This window comes from Pan paniscus, chromosome 15 (assembly GCF_029289425.2).
Source record: "Pan paniscus chromosome 15, NHGRI_mPanPan1-v2.0_pri, whole genome shotgun sequence".
Lineage (NCBI taxonomy): Eukaryota > Metazoa > Chordata > Mammalia > Primates > Hominidae > Pan > Pan paniscus.
In genome coordinates, this window is record NC_073264.2 from 93,716,470 (window position 1) to 93,729,268 (window position 12,799).

At 47.7% G+C, this 12,799-nt stretch overlaps 1 protein-coding gene across 2 annotated transcripts in view; it reads left to right on the forward strand.

The window, feature by feature from the left end:
- The window catches only part of RIN3 (Ras and Rab interactor 3), a 174,930-nt gene that overhangs the window by 44,980 nt on the left and 117,151 nt on the right, over window positions 1-12,799 (forward strand). The gene's annotated exons all lie outside the window — the stretch shown is intronic.

Consider the following 12,799-nt stretch of genomic DNA (forward strand, 5'->3'; position numbering starts at 1 on the left):
TGCAATCTCAGCTCACTGCAGCCTCCACCTCCTGGGTTCAAGCGATTCTCCTGCCTCAGCCTCCCAAGTAGCTGGGACTACAGGCGTGTGCCACCACGCCTGGCTAATTTTTGTATTTTTAGTAGAGACAGGGTTTCACCATGTTGGCCAGGCTGGTCTCGAACTCCTGACCTCAGGTGATCCTCCCACCTCGGCCTTCCAAAGTGCTGGCATTACAGGTGTGAGCCACCGTGCCCGGCCCCCTTCTCTCTTCCTTGACTGTAAGATCTGACTCTTGCCAGAAACAGTCCTTGGGTGAAGAGATGCAGAGATGGCTAGTGGAAGGAGGGCTGGAGTCCACTAAAAAGATAAGTCTCCACAGGGATGGGTGGGACACCAGCCACACCTACCACTAGAGTGGGCTAACTTTCCCAAAGATCACACAGCTAGTGAGGTACAGGGCTGAGGTTTGAACCCAGGCCTGGCTAGGCTCAAGCCCATCCCTCCAGAAGTGAGTAGCAGGAGAGACATAAAAGTAATTTTCTGAGATCAACCAGTGCTGGATGGGTTTGGATATGAGCCATGTTTATAAAGATGGGTGAGATACAATCTTACCACTGTCCTCTCCGAGGGTCTGGTGGGGACTCCATGCACCAATATGAACCGTAAAGGCACCAGGTGGGGTTAGCTAAGTGCTCTGTGAAAGGCAGGGCAGCGAGTTACCTGGAGCAGGAAGAGAGCACATCCGGGTGGGGTGATCTGGGCAGACTTCCTGGAGGAGGCAGACACCAAGCTGGGCCATGAAGGATGGATGGGCAGGTTGGGATGCGGGAGCTGACAGAGTCTGCTGGAGAGTAGCAGGTGACATAACAGCAAGGGCCAAGGCCCAGAGGTGGACGTGAGCCTGGCTGGGGCCCTTGGGGATGAAAGAGAGTGGAGGGAATAGAGCGTACCGGAACCCTGGAGAGCAGGACCATGTTGCATTCATCTACCTGTGACACCATTGACTGATTCGGGTCTGGGAGCACAGAGTGAGCCTGGCTCTGATTGTTCACTGGGACAAATGAATGAGGACAGCAGGTGTGCAGGTCTGCTTCTTCCAAACTGACAAAGCCAGGCTAGGTTGCTCGGGGCCTGTGGCAAGAGGCAAAGGCCACGGGGCTTAGTTCATTTTCTAGGCGAGCACAAGTTAAAGCAAGGCCTTAGGCCTTAATCCCAGCTTCAGTGGTGCAAGAAGGCCGGACACTCCTTCAGCCCCAGCAGGGGAGGCACCCAGGCTGCCGAGGCCCAGAGAACTCTGCTACAATCCAGGTGCTGAGTATAGAAGATGTTGAGACCACAGGTGACTGCACTAAAGGAGTCAACCATTCCCTTCCCACTGCCACCCACTCGCCACCCCCTTCTGAGGGCGCAGCAGCTGGGTCAGCCCTGAGAACAACAGAGTGGAGGAGCTGTGTCATCTGTTGCCTTCCCTGCTCTCTGCCTTTACGCCCCACTCCTCCCCGTGCACCTCTATATTTGCAAGCATAAGGAAGGGCCTGAGTGCATGTGCTGGTACGAAGATTGGCAGCTTTTACCCAGAGTTGCTATATGCAGGATCTTACTTGATCCTCAGCGATTTCTATCAGGTAGGCATTAGTGTGTTCCCATTTTCAGATGAGGAAACAGAGGCACAGAGAAGTCAACTCACTTGCCTGAAGTCACACAGCTGGTGAAAGCAGAGTCTGTGTGGTGTGATCTTCAGCTGGCAAGGCGCTTTGCTGCACAACAGTGCTCCCACAGAGCTGGCATCCAGGCAATGATGTCATTGTTTCTAAAGATACAGACACCTGGCCAGGTGCGGTGGCTCATGTCTATAATCCCAGCCCTTTGGGAGGCCAAGGCGGGTGGATCACCTGAGGTCAGGAGTTCGAGACCAGCCTGGTCAACTTGATGAAACCACGTCTCTACTAAAAATACAAAAAATTAGCCAGGCGTGGTGGTGGGCGCCTGTAATCCCAGCTACTCAGGAGGCTGAGGCAGGAGAATCACTTGAACCTGGGAAGGCAGAGGTTGCAGTGAGCCGAGATCGCACCACTGCACTGCAGCCTGGGCAACAAGAGTGAAACTCTGTCTAAAAAAAAAAAATATATATATATATATATATCTGCCATATATATGCCATAAAAAAAATATATTCATATATATATCTGCCATATATATGCCATAAATATATATAAATATATAAAATATATTTATATATAAATATATATATTTATATATAAAAATATATATAAATATATATAAAAATATATATTTTTATATAAATATATATAAATACATATATTTATATATGTATAAATATATATATTTATATATATAAATATATATATATAAATATATATATATTTATATATATAAATATATATATTTACATATATATATAAATATTTATATATATATAAATATATATATATATATACCGACACCATAGGTGGTCCCCAGGCTGTGGGAACTCAAAAGGTCTTCAGAGACCACCTGGGTCTACCCCTGCTGGCACCGATGAAAGACAATGCTTCATTGTATCTAGCGCTGGTGCTCAGGCTAGGGATCCAGGCCCTTTGTTCCAAATGTCTGTATGACCTTGACCACATCCCACCCCTTCCCCACTACCCACCTCCCCTCCCTGCAGCCTGCTTCTCTGATAAGGTTTTGGGAACATATTGGCCCATTTTTTCATTTGTGTGTATCCAGAAGCAAGGCAACCAAATAGCCACCTTTATTTATTCTGCATTCAGGCTGATTTTTTTTTTAATTTTAGAATAGTTTTAGATTTACAGAAAAGTTGCAAAGACGGTACAGGGAGTTCCCATATACTCCCCACCAGTTTCCCCCATTGTTAACATCTAGCATTAGTGTGGTACATTCACCACAATTAAGAAACTGATCTTGATACATTAGTATTAACTAACGCCCGTACTTTATTCAGATTTCCTGAGTTTTGTTTTGTTTTTGAGACAGGTCTTGCTCTGTCACCCAATCTGGAGTGCACTGGCACGATCATAGCTCACTGCAGCCTACCTTCTAGGCTCAAGTGATTCTCCTGCCTCAGCTTCCTGAGTAGCTGGGATTACAGGCACACACTACCATGCCCAGCTAATTTATTTTTTACTTTTTGTAGAGACGAGGTCTCCCTATGTTGCCCAGGCTGGTCTTGAACTCCTGGGCTCAAGCAATCCTCCCACCTCGGCCTCCCATACCACTGGGATTACAGGCGTGAGCCACCATGCCTGGCCAGCTTTTACCTAGCGTCTTTTCTCTGCTCCGGGATCCCATCCCACGTTACATTTAGTCATCTTGTCTCCTTAGGCTTTTCTTGGCTGTGACATTTGCTCAGACTTCCTTTGTTTTTGATGACCTTGGCAGTTTTGAGGAACAGTGATCAGGTATTTTGTAGAATGTTCCTCCACCAGGACTCGTCTGATGGTTAGACTGGGGTTAGGGGTTTGGGGAGGAAGACCACACTGGTAAAATAATCTAATCATATCATATGAAGGCAACAGACTCTCGGAATGACTTAACCACTGGTGATGTTGACCTTGATCAACTGCTGGGGTTGTGTTCTTAGGGTTTCTGCACTTCAAAGTGACTCTTTCCCCCACTGCCTCTCTAGACTGTACTTTTTGGAAGGCAGTCGGTGTGCTCAGCCCACCTTTAAGGAATGGGGAATTATGCTCCACCTCCTTGATTTGGTATCTAATAAATTATTTGGAATTTGTCTGTACAAGAGATTTGCCTCTTCTCTCCCATCTATTTACTAAGCCATTTACTTATATCATTGTGGAATCAGGGGCACTTTTATACTTTGGACTATAATCCAATACTACTTTAATTATTTTGTTGCTCAAAGTTTTCCAACTTTGGCCCCTCGAGTCCTTCAGTTGGCTCCTGTATGCCTTTGACACACTGCCCTCACTGTGCATGTGGGTGTGTGTTTTGTTTTTTGGAACACGTCGTTATTTCCTGGCAATGTAAGATACTCCATGCTCATCTTATATATTTGCTGCCCCAGTCCTAGAATCAGCCATTTCTCCAAGAAGCCCTCGTTCCTTTTATAGAGAATGATATTAGAAACCAAGATCTGGGGACCACAGGTGTTTGTTGCTACTGGACTGTCAGTTGCTTCTAGGCCAAGGTGGTTTTTAATAAAAGAAACCTCTTTTAAGGTTGCTTTTGGTGGTGAAGGAGGTGAAAGGTTGGGTCAAAAGTTGTAGTAACCTGAGTTGTGATATAGACCAGCCATCTAGGTGGTTCAAGGCACCCTCCCTAGGTGTGAGCCCAAGGAGTACCAATTCTGTTCAGTATTAGTTTGGTAAAAACCTTCAGTGGGCCAGGTGCAGTGACTCCTGCCTGGAATCCCAGCACTTTGGGAGGCCGAGGTGGGTGGATCACCTGAGGTCAGGAGTTCAAGACTAGCCTGGCCAACATGGTAAAACCTCATATCTGCTAAAAATAGAAAAAAAAATAGCCAGGAGTGGTGGCAGGCGCCTGTAATCCCAGCTACTTGGGAGGCTGAGGCAGGAGAATCGCTTGAACCCGGGAGGCAGAGGTTGCAGTGAGAAAAGATCGCACCACTGCACTCCAGCCTGGGCAACAAGAGCAAAACTCTGTCTCAAAACAAACAAACAAACAAACAAAAAACCTTCAGTGAAGCCCCTCAGTTGTGAGACCAGGGAAAAAGGCACAATCATCAATTATTGCAGGATTACTTTGGACTAAGCACCATCTCTCATTTTTCCAACAACTCTGCAAAACAGGGGTGTGATCTCTATTCTATAAGGGAGGAAACTCAGCTCTGAGATGGTAAGAAACCAGCCTGAGTCATATGGCTACCAAGTTGTGGAACTTGATTTAAACCCACAACTGACTGTCTCCAAAAGCTTTAAAAAAAACAGTGTCTTGGCCTCACCCCCAGAAGTGCTTCTCTTTTTCTTTTGGAGTGGGCCTCAGCCATCAGCATGTTTTAAAAGCTTCCTGGGTAATTCTGCTATGTAGCCAGAGTTGAGAATTGCTGCTCTGTGCTATGCTAATGGGAAAGGGGGGCCTCAGTTTCCCCATATGTAAAATAAAGATATTGGGCAATATGTCCCTTTATTCCATTTCCAGTCCTCAGTGGTTCTGAGGATTTGTGGCTTGACTTTCTTACATCTCTGTACACACACAAACACACACACACACACCCCTAAGCTCTGTCAGAGTCAGGACTGAGGATATGAGGACCTTTGTCCAGGATGGGCCCCAGCCACTGGACTGTCAACCTCTGCAGGCACAACCCCTGTGGACGTAGCCTCTCAGAAGAGCCAGACACTTCTGTTTCTGCCCTAATGGGCATGGTTGGAAATTTTCCCCAAGCAGCTGGAAAATAATCCTAAAATAACAGAAGTGGAAAAGCAGATAGCTCTGAATTGTCCAGGCCAAAAATGAATAGTAAAAACAAAACCCCTTATGGTGCATTTAGCTTTGGATAAAAATCCAAATGTATTTATTTGGAGAGGAAGAGGGGAGCGTGGTGGCTGCATAATTCTCTCCCTAAGCATATTCTGTCCCAGCTGTTAGTGAAATAAGTTGGTCTTTCCAAAACTCACCTTGGCTGAAGATAGACAGGAAGAGGGTCTGAAGACTGGTGGTACCATTTCCTGGATTGCGTTAATTTACCATGAAACTCACCCTCTTGCAAGCCTCTTAGGGACTGGGAAAGACCCCCAGGGCACTGATGCTAGAAGAGTATCTTCTAGAAGAAAGGAGTCTTGGAATTGTTCAGCCTACCTCCCTTGCTATAGAGTGGAAAAAGCCAGCTCAGAAAGGGGAAGTGACTTGCTTAAGGACACAGAGCAAACCAATGTCAGAACTAGGAAGGACACAAGTGTCTGACCCTCAGCCCACTGCTCTTACCATTGCCCGCTGTTTTTTTGGTAGGGGGTTGCATGGGGGAATCCTAAATCTTCAAAGAAAATCGAACTCTCACAGTGGCAAGAGCCCAGCAGTTTGTACAATTGATGGAAGAAGATTTTTCTGCTTTCTGAGGGTCCCTAATGCAATGCAGTGAGGGATGAAAAATGGAGGAAACGCGCGCACACACACACACGCGCGCGCGTGTGTAAAGGAACAGCTGACTCAGTAAGGCCCCAGACCAGGCTTGTTCCCAGAGAGGAGAGAGGTTGAGTAAGGACACTGGGCCTAGGAAGCTTTGTTAGTGGCTAATCAGGGAAGGCTTTCAGGAGCAGTGGCAGATGGAGGGCCCTACCGTGGGCATGAATGTGAACTGTTCTGTTTGTAGGAAACCCAGGCAGCCCCCTGTGAGTGTCCTGGAGGTGGACAAAGGTGGACCCGGCACCGGCACTTGTCTCCCTGTGTTCCCTCACTGCTCCACCTGGCTCATCTGCTCTGCCTGGCTCATCTTCCCATCGAGGTTGAGCTCTGAAGTCTGGAGCTGCCCATCAGGATGCCTTTCCCTGTCCAGGGTGCCCCATGTCCTGCCCTATTGCCCTTTTGATTCATGGAGCCACCGTGAACAGACATCAGGAATGCTAGGAGCTTTGTGACATTTGTTCTCAGGGCCAGGAGGCAGGTAGAGGGGGTCTGGGGAAGGAAGTGTTACCAGAAAGGGGTCCCAAGCCAGACCCTAGGAAAGGGTTCTTGGACCTCAGGCAAGAAAGAAACAGGGGCAAGTCCACAGAGTAAAGTGAAAGCAAGTTTATTAGGAAAGTAAGGGGATAAAGAATAGCTACTCCATGGGCAGAGCAGCAGCATGGGCTGCTCGAATGAATATACTTAGAGTTATTTCTTGATCAAACAAGGGGTGGATTATTCATGAGTTTTCTGGGAAAGGGGTAGGCATTTCCTGGAGCTAAGGGTTTCCCCGCTTTTTAGACTATATAGGGTAACTTCTTTACTGCCATGGCATCTGTAAACTGTCTTGGCGCTGGTGGGAGTGTCTTTTAGCTTACTAATGCATTATAATTAGCACATAATGAGCAGTGAGGATGACCAGAGGCCACTTTCATTGCCATCTTGGTTTTGGTGGGTTTGGGCCGGCTTCTTTACCACATCTTGTTTTATCAGCAGGGTCTTTGTGACCTGTATCTTGTGCTGAGCTCCTATCTTATCCTGTGACTAAGAATGCCTAACCTCCTGGGAATGCAGCCCAGCCGGTCTCAGCTGCCCCAGCCCCTATTTAAGATGGAGCTGCTCTTGAGCTGTAAGAAAGTTGCTCTGGAGCTGTAAGAAAGTCAAGATGGATCACCTCTGACAGAAGTATGACATATTGACTGCTTACTATGTAGCAGGCACTCTGCAAATACCACCTGTGCAGCCTTTTCAATGATCCTTTGAGGCACTGGGTTGGTGGTGAATGCTTTAAACTTCAAGTAACAGCAAGCCCGGCTATGGTAGCTTCAGCCATAAGGATGCTATTGTTCATCTAGTGGGAAGTCTGGAAGTTGGGGTCCAGGGCTAGTTTAGCAGCTCTTTGATGCCTTCAGTTCCCACTGTGTTCCCTCACTACTCCACCTGGGCTTCTCTCTACCCTTCTATTCCTCCATCTTCAAGGTGTTGGCTTTTTGTCCTCAGGTTTCTCACCTCATGGTTGCAAAATGGCAGCTGCAGCTCCAGACACCTCACCCATTCAAAGGCAAGAGGTCACAGGCAAATGGCTTTCTCCTCCTAGGCTCTGCATTATTGTTAGGGAACACATATTGTTCCAAATGCTTTATTGACCACCCGTGATGTGATGAAGGCTAGGAAAGGGGGTGAATGGCCAAGGAGAGCAGGATGGTCAAGATTGGCTCTGACCAAATGTGATACATCTCCTGAGTCAGGGCACATTGCCGCCAGAGCCAGAGTCAGGGTCTGTTAGCAAGGAAGGGGAGAGGGGACTGGTTCCTGGGGAGCTAACTCAGTAAGTATCATAGGCAGGGACTATTATGACCCCATTTCACAGAAAAAGAAGCCGCCCAGAAAGCTCAGATAGCTCCAAGTGGCTGACTAAGGACTAAACTTGGAAGGTTTGGCTCCAGAGCATGCGGGCAGAAGGTCTTACATGAAAGGGTTCAAGGCCCAACACTCTGGACCTGCGGCTTGAATGCCCATCCCCTTTCCCATCTCCTTACCAACCTGCACCTCACACTATTTTCTCATCTGCATGGAGGGTGTGATATTCAGAGCCTCAGGGAAGGAGCTGTTGCAGGTATCTAAAATCCCTAGCCTGGTGCCTGCCATGGAGTATATGCTTATTTAACACCAGTGGGTTGGTTGGGCTAGAGGTTATGTATTGTAGTGGTCACAAACGTGGCCTGGAGGTCACGTGTCTTGCATTCTTGTTCTGGCTCTGACACTAATAAGTGATGTGACCTCAGGAGGTCATTTTACTTCTCTGGGTTTCTTTGGCTGTAGAGTGAGGGGCTGGACCACATCACTGGCTTTGAAACTTTCCCACTGAGCTATGTGTATTCGTCAGCAATGCCTGATGGAAGAGAGTAGGGGGATACCCAAAGGTGGAGGCCACATATCCGTATACCTCATGGCTATACCATTACCTACTTTACATAACAAACCAAACCAACATTCAGTGGCTTACAACAGTCACTATTTTATATTTGCTCACAATTCTATGGCTCAGCAATTTGGGCTGGGTTCAGCTGAGTGGTTCTTCTGTTGGTCTTTTCTGGGGTCAGTCATGCAGCTGCAATCATCTAGCAACTTGACTAGAGGGGGATGGTCTATGATGGCCTCACTCATGTGTCTTGTGTTGGGTGCTGGCTGTTGGCTGGGCCACACAACTCCAGCTGGCTAGCTCAGGCTTCTTTACATGACAGCATAGTCCAAAGGGTGACATGGAAGCTGCATGCCTCTTGAAGCCCAAGCTCAGAACTCCACAGTGTCTCTTCTGCTGCATTTTTTTTTTTTTTTTTTTTTCGTCAATGCCAGTGCCAAGGCCATGCTGTTTTCACCAGGAGGTGAAAATAGACTCCATCTCTTGATAGGGGGAGCAGCAAAGACTTTGTGGCTCTTTTTAATCTACTGTGGAGGTGAATGGTCTTTGAGTCCTTTTTCCTGTCTCTTTGGTTCAGCTGCAAGCATAGTAATAATCCTATTAATAGTTGTCATTTATTTGTCTAATGATATTAGGCACTTAAAATCATAGCATGTGATTTGGATCAGTAAATGAGAGCAATCTATAATAATAATTAATAATTAGGATTATAAGTTATTAAGTACATTTTCTGTGCCAGGCATTTTATATACATGATCAGCAATTCTCACAGCAACCCTGAATGATGGATATTATTGTCCTCATGTTTAGATGAGGACATTGAGACCCCAAGAAGTAAAAGTAACTTGCCCATGGCTGGTGAGGGGCAGAGGTAGTATTTGTGTTTCACTGTGTCTCTAAATAGCTGGCTGCAGGGGGGCAGAAAGGGAGAAGTAAGGTGGGCTTTGAGACTTTTCACATGGAAACCCCAAAGGTGTTGGAGAAAGGGCTCTGGGTGGTCCTTCGGCTCCCCATCCCACCATGTACTCACTTGTAACAGCCATCATGGGCAACATCCCCTTGGAGTATGACCTGGGGACACTCGATCAGCGAGTGGGCAGGGAGGCAATGTAGATATAAACAACTCATGAAGATGGCTGCTGCCTGACACTGACTTGGGCCAAAATCTGCCAGATTTAAGCTGAGATAATTCACCATAATCTAAAATGTTCTTCAGGCATCACTGCGGCACAGTGATGCTGTTTTTGAGGTGCTGTCTGTGAATACCTTCTAGAAGAGTCTCCATGACTAGCTCAGCAGCTAAACCTCCCCAGAGAGGAACAGAACAGACCCTCTGATTCCAGTTGGCCAAGGCAGACCACAGACCTGGGCTCTGCCCACAGCAGGTACCTGTCAGTGTCACCCTCACCCATGGCCACCTGGGCAGGAAACGTCAGAGGACTCCTGGAGCCATGCCAAACTCAGAGTCCGTCCCTGCCCCACTCTCCATCGTGAACTCACAGCCTCCAGCCTCCTCTGCCCCAGGCCAGCGCCTTATCATGGTTTTTAGTTAGAAGACAAGAGCCACATGAGAGCCCTGTGGCCATGCTGAAAGGGTGGGTGATGGGTTCGGAGCTGGGGAGCTGGCAGAGTCCAACCTTGGGGACTTTCCAGCCCTGTCGACAAGCTGTGTAGATAACACAGCCCAACAGCGAGAGGGGAGCGAGATGCTTCACCATGTGGTGGGGATGCCTGGCCCTAGTCCTGCTCTGGCAGTTGCCAGCTGTGTGGCTCTGGGGAGGACTGAGTGATACCAGTCCTGGTGCCTGTAAGGCACCTGGCCCAGTGTGCACACGCCAGCTGCTGTTTTAACTTCTGCCTCCGTACTGTGGACTTGAACCACTCTCTCTTTAGTTTATAATCTTGCATTCGCCTCCTCTTGCCCTGGATCTGTAAGTTTCATCTCTTCTGGGGTCAGGCAATCCCTTCTGATTCTCTTTCACAGTAAACACACATGGTGGACAGACTCCCAGGTCTAGGTGGAGCCTGAGAGCAGGAGACAGAAGCACAAAACCAGCTGCGGGTGGGGTGAGTGGAGCGTGGTCCTCAGTGAGCGTCCTGTTGGGTGCTTTCCTCTGCAGCTTCTCCATACATCTCACAACCAGAGAGGCAGGGCCTTGGTTTCATTTTTTGTTTCTGCTGGGTGGTGGCAGGTGTTGCCACCCCCATTTATGGACAAGAACACGGAGGCTCAGAGAAACCATACAATCACCCAGGGTCCCAGGGCCGGTAACTGGCTGCTCAGGGCCGTCTGAGGGCCCAGAAAGAAATACAGTTTGTAGGCCTGTCCCCAGCTGGAGGAGCTCCCTCTGAGAGCCCCTGCCTTTTTTTTTTTTGCTTTCTCTCTTGGAATGTGAGGATGGAGAACAGGGTCCATGTCCGAACAAAGTGAGAAAACCTAGAAATAGCTATGGGCTGGGTGTGAAAGAGCTGATTCAATGCAGAGAAGCATCGAAGGACAGCCTAGCTGAAGCCAGCAACCAGGATGTTTCATGCCAGTCACCCTAGGGAGAGATCAGTGGGGGCTAGGGGCATCAAAATAGTAAGGGGAGAAAGTAACCATCAGTAGAGTAAAAATATATATGTTGTACTGTGACCCTGACCCGTGTAGACCTGCGCCCTCCAACAAGAAGTCTACCCTTACTATAGGCAAGGGTCTTCTATTTTATTTTCTTCTGTTTCATTCTGGAAAAAGGAAATTTTGGGTGGCATTCGCACTGATGGGTCATGACGTGCAGTTTGAAAAACACTGCCCTTCCTTCCTGTGCCATCCCTGATACCTAAAGATGGGGCAGCCCTGCCATGTGCCTGTGCTTCTAACCAGTGACCTGGGTGTGTGTCCCCTGCACGTGCACCACAAAGAGAGCACTTTCCCAGTGTGGACAGAAATCTGCAGTTTGGTTGCAATTTAGGAGGGCTCCAGCCTCAGCTCCCGCCCTGGCTCAGGGCCAGGGGTCAAAGTTTGCCTTCCCAGGGGCACCACTGGCTCCTGCTCTGCCTTTCTTTCCACGTCCTACTCAGCAGGAAGGCCCTGGGGGCACCCCAGAGTTCCCTCGTGGCAGATACACACACACACACACACTCACACACACTGTCCACTTTAACTAATGACATTCAGGCCAGGCGCGGTGGCTCACGCCTGTAATCCCAGCACTTTGGGAGGCCAAGGTGGGCTGATCACTTGAGATCAGGAGCGGGAGACCAGCCTGGCCAATATGATGAAGCCCCATCTCCACAAAAATACAAAAATTAGCCAGGCATGGTAGCGCACGCCTGTAATCCCAGCTACTTGGAAGGCTGAGGCGGGAGAATCACTTGAATTCTGGAGGCAGAGGTTGCAGTGAGCTGAGATCACGCCATTGCACTCCAGCCTCAGCGACAAAGTGAGACTGTCTCAAAAAAAAAAAAAAAAGAAGTGACATTCAGAAAATGTGATTGATTATGGAGTTTATTCTACCACAAAGCTTGAGGGTAGCCACCTGGGAGACACCGACTCCAAATGAACAAGGCCAGCGTTGAAGGTGAAGTTAAGGTTTTACTTATACAGGCAGAGACAGAGAAGTTTTAGCAGGATGACATTTTCCATATGAGACCACTGCATGCCCCAGTGATTTGATTGGTTACAGATTGCTACAACCTAGGAAGACTACTTTATTACTCCTGTTAAATTAAGTTTAGCCTAACGCTGCCTCTTTACCTATTTGAAGTTCTGTCTAAAGGTTTTTCTGGACATAGTGAACTGTAACCTAACTGGAGGTGTAAACAGACTGTAAAATACTCTTGTGGCAGTCACTGAGTCTTGGCCGGTCAAAGGTGGCCAACTGGTCCAACGGTGTTCAAATAAGGCAAATGCCGAGCTGTAACCAATGCAGCTGTTTCTGTACCTCACTTCCAGTTTTTGTCCATTCCTTTCCTTTTACTGTCCATAAATCTTCCACTACATGGCTATATTGGAGTCTCTCTGAACCTATTCTGGTTCAGGAGTTGCCCGATTTGTGAATCATTCTTTGCTCAATTCTGTGAAATTAATTGGTCTAAGGTTTTTCTTTTAATACTCCAGAAGAAGGGGAGTGTTCTGAGGGGGTCTTATCTCAGCTGCAGAAGTTGCAGTTGCAGGCAGTGTTGCTCAGGCTACAAAGCCACATTCCTCTCAAGGCTCTAAATAATTTGAAGTTCCAATAGCTTTAAGTCCCAATTATTTTAAGTTTGAATTTAATTTCACAACACTCACCCACACTCACACACACACAC